We start from the raw sequence: 3,866 nt of genomic DNA, 5'->3' as shown, positions 1-3,866 counted from the left end.
CCCCCGACCCAGCTTCATTCATACTACTATATACAACCCCAACTACATTCACACCGTCCTATATATTACATACAATATATACACTATAAACACATTATACTAAACCAAACACTATACAACACCACAAACACAACAAAACCCTGCTGGTCCCACTGCCTTACCTTACAGCCCCCCTTACACCACCACATTCACCCTACAACAAACCGAAACACAACACAGTGTATAACATTAACATTTGTTTTTTTTATTTTTACTATTATTATTTATTTTTTATATTTTTGTTTTTTTTTTTAAATATATATACACACACCTACTCTAACTATCCCGCCACCCCTGATCCAGCTCTGGCCACAAAGTTCAGGAATCAACATCATCCATCCTCCAGTCACCTCCAGAGCTGCAGTCACTATTCTGCTGTTACATCATCTCTTATCTCCCAGTCACCTCCAGAGCTGCAGTCACGTCATCTATTATTACCCAATCACCTCCAGAGCTGCAGTCACTATTCTGCTGTTACATCATCTATTATTACCGAATCACCTCCAGAGCTGCAGTCACTATTCTGCTGTTACATCATCTATTATTACCGAATCACCTCCAGGGCTGCAGTCACTATTCTGCTGGTACATGATGTCTTATCCTCCAGTCACCTCCAGAGCTGCAGTCACTATTCTGCTGTTACATCATGTCTTACCCTCCAGTCACCTCCAGAGCTGCAGTCACTATTCTGCTGTTACATCATGTTTTACTCTCCAGTCACATCCAGAGCTGCAGTCACTATTCTGCTCTTACGTCTTGTCTTATCCTCCAGTTACTTCCAGAGCTGCAATCACTATTCTGCTCTTACCTCATGTCTTATCTGTCACCTCCAGAGCTGCCGTCACTATTCTGTTCTTACCTCATGTATTACCCCTCAGTCTCCTCCAGAGCTGCACTCACTATTCTGCTCTTACCTCATGTATTACCCCTCAGTCTCCTCCAGAGCTGCTGTCACTATTCTGTTCTTACGTCTTGTCTTATCCTCCAGTTGCTTCCAGAGCTGCACTCACTATTCTGCTCTTACCTCATGTATTACCCCTCAGTCTCCTCCAGAGCTGCCGTCACTATTCTGTTCTTACGTCTTGTCTTATCCTCCAGTTGCTTCCAGAGCTGCACTCACTATTCTGCTCTTACCTCATGTATTACCCCTCAGTCTCCTCCAGAGCTGCCGTCACTATTCTGTTCTTACGTCTTGTCTTATCCTCCAGTTGCTTCCAGAGCTGCACTCACTATTCTGCGCTTACCTCATGTATTACCCCTCAGTCACCTCCAGAGCTGCAGTCAGGATAATTGTAAGATTGGCTTCTGTTGAAATAAATCGTAAAGATTATGGAGTCAACCGCAATGATGAAACTGCAGATGACCGAGGAGGCTCCGGATATATAAAACTTCCTCCAAGTATTATTATTATTATTATACATTTTTATAGCGCCATTTATTCCATGGAACTTTATGTGCGAAAAGGAGCAAATATAGACAAGTACAATAAATCTGAGCGAAAAACAAGGCACACAGGTACATAAGGAGGGAGGACCCGGCCCGCGAGGACTCACAGATATCACAGATCCCGGCCCTGGTAATGCTGATATCATACCGCCCCCCCACCAGTGTAATGCCGCCATCATTAGATCTTTCTTCGCCCGCGCAGACTTCACTCTGACGTTCTTGTGACATTTCCGGGTCTCGGCTTTATTTCTCCTTATATCTCTACAATCTTCACACTTCGTGTTTTCGGTTCTGTGTGCGAGAAGTGGAGCTGCGCCATAAGTCGCCGCGTGGACAGCAATTAACGCTGCAGGCGAAGGAGTAACTGCACCACATCCTCCTTCTATGAGAACTGCGCACTTTTGCTAAAGAAAGAACATTTTTATATAAATCTTACCTTAAAGTACAACATTTGCATTAAGTTTCAGTCTGAAATCTCCAATTTTACAATCAAACACCTTGGTCTGCAGTCTGTAACAATCTCCTGATTTTGCCATGTTCCCTCCTGTGACTGTTCCTCCCAGTGTTACATGGTGCATGTGGGGGTCTGTGTGTATGCAGGATGCTGGGGTCTTCAGTCATTCCCAAAATTCTTAATTCACAGGTAAAATCTATGTCAGTGAATACAGACTGTCCCATCCCTGGTAGATGACAGTTGGTGCCCATAACATTCCATGGAGCAGAATGTCGCTGTCTGTCTCCTCTTATGATCGTCGGCTGACTTCTCCTATCTCAGTAACGGGAAGGTCTGACTCGCCCGAATACAGATTTTACCCATGAATTGAGAGTGAATGATCAGTCCAGGAGGGGAAACAATCACGTTTCTCTGATAAAATACATTACAAAGTTGCAAATTTTTCTTAGAACTATTGATACATGAAATAAAAATTTAAATGATTGTTACTTTTTAATTTGTGATTGATGGATTTTGTCCTGCAGATTCCTCAGTATATGGAGTAAGTGTAATAAAATAAGAGCAGCAGACAAAGAGACAGATACCTAGAGAAAGTGATAGACAGATATTAATGAAGATGTCACTGGAGCGAACCGTGAGCCGCGCTGGTAAATCTCCGTCCGTCTGTCGTCTGCGCACTGAGCCGGACGGTGAAGATGTTGGCGCTGTTTATTCTGACTCTACAGCGGAGAAGCGGAATCTGTCACTTCTGGTCAGTGCAGATCACACTCCACGTGTCCCACCACTGTCCGCCCAGACCCCGCTATAAAGAGAGAAAAATTCCTCACATTGTTCTTTTTATTTTACAAAATTCCAGGATATGTAAATAATATATTGTGTAAGTAGGTAGAACCCTGGGATTATCTATTAATGGCTCCATCTAGAGCCGACTACAGCTGTGTCCACCAACATCACAGCAAGTGCAGATATAAAAGGGAAAAACAAAATGTACTAAGCTACATGATACAAATGTGCAAATATGAACACGCTTCAGGGTGGGTTTAATAGGATTTATAATCTTTTCCCCATAAGAGATATCTCCACTTCTTTTCAAGTTTATTCCCGATACCCATAACAATACTGCCCCAATGTATAAGAATATAACTACTATAATACTGCCCTATATACAAGAATATAACTACTAAAATACTGTCCCTATGTACAAGAATATAACTACTATAATACTGCTCCTATGTACAAGAATATAACTACTATAATACTGCTCCTATGTACAAGAATATAACTACTATAATACTGCCCCTATGTACAGGAATATAACTACTATAATACTGCCCTATATACAAGAATATAACTACTATAATACTGTCCCTATGTACAAGAATATAACTACTATAATACTGCCCCTATGTACAGGAATATAACTACTATAATACTGCCCTATATACAAGAATATAACTACTATAATACTGTCCCTATGTACAAGAATATAACTACTATAATACTGCCCCTATGTACAAGAATATTACTACTATAATACTGCTCCTGTGTACAAGAATATAACTACTATAATACTGTCCCTATGTACAAGAATATTACTACTATAATACTGCTCCTGTGTACAAGAATATAACTACTATAATACTGCTCCTATGTACAAGAATATAACTACTATAATACTGCCCCAATGTATAAGAATATAACTACTATAATACTGCCCTATATACAAGAATATAACTACTAAAATACTGTCCCTATGTACAAGAATATAACTACTATAATACTGCTCCTGTGTACAAGAATATAACTACTATAATACTGCCCCTATGCACAAGAATATAACTACTATAATACTGCTCCTGTGTACAAGAATATAACTAATATAATACTGCCCCTATATACAGGAATATAACTACTATAATACTGCCCC

Source organism: Ranitomeya imitator, chromosome 2 (genome assembly GCF_032444005.1).
Source record: "Ranitomeya imitator isolate aRanImi1 chromosome 2, aRanImi1.pri, whole genome shotgun sequence".
NCBI lineage: Eukaryota > Metazoa > Chordata > Amphibia > Anura > Dendrobatidae > Ranitomeya > Ranitomeya imitator.
The sequence above is the reverse complement of the archived record's forward strand: the minus strand, read 5'-3'. Positions refer to the sequence as shown.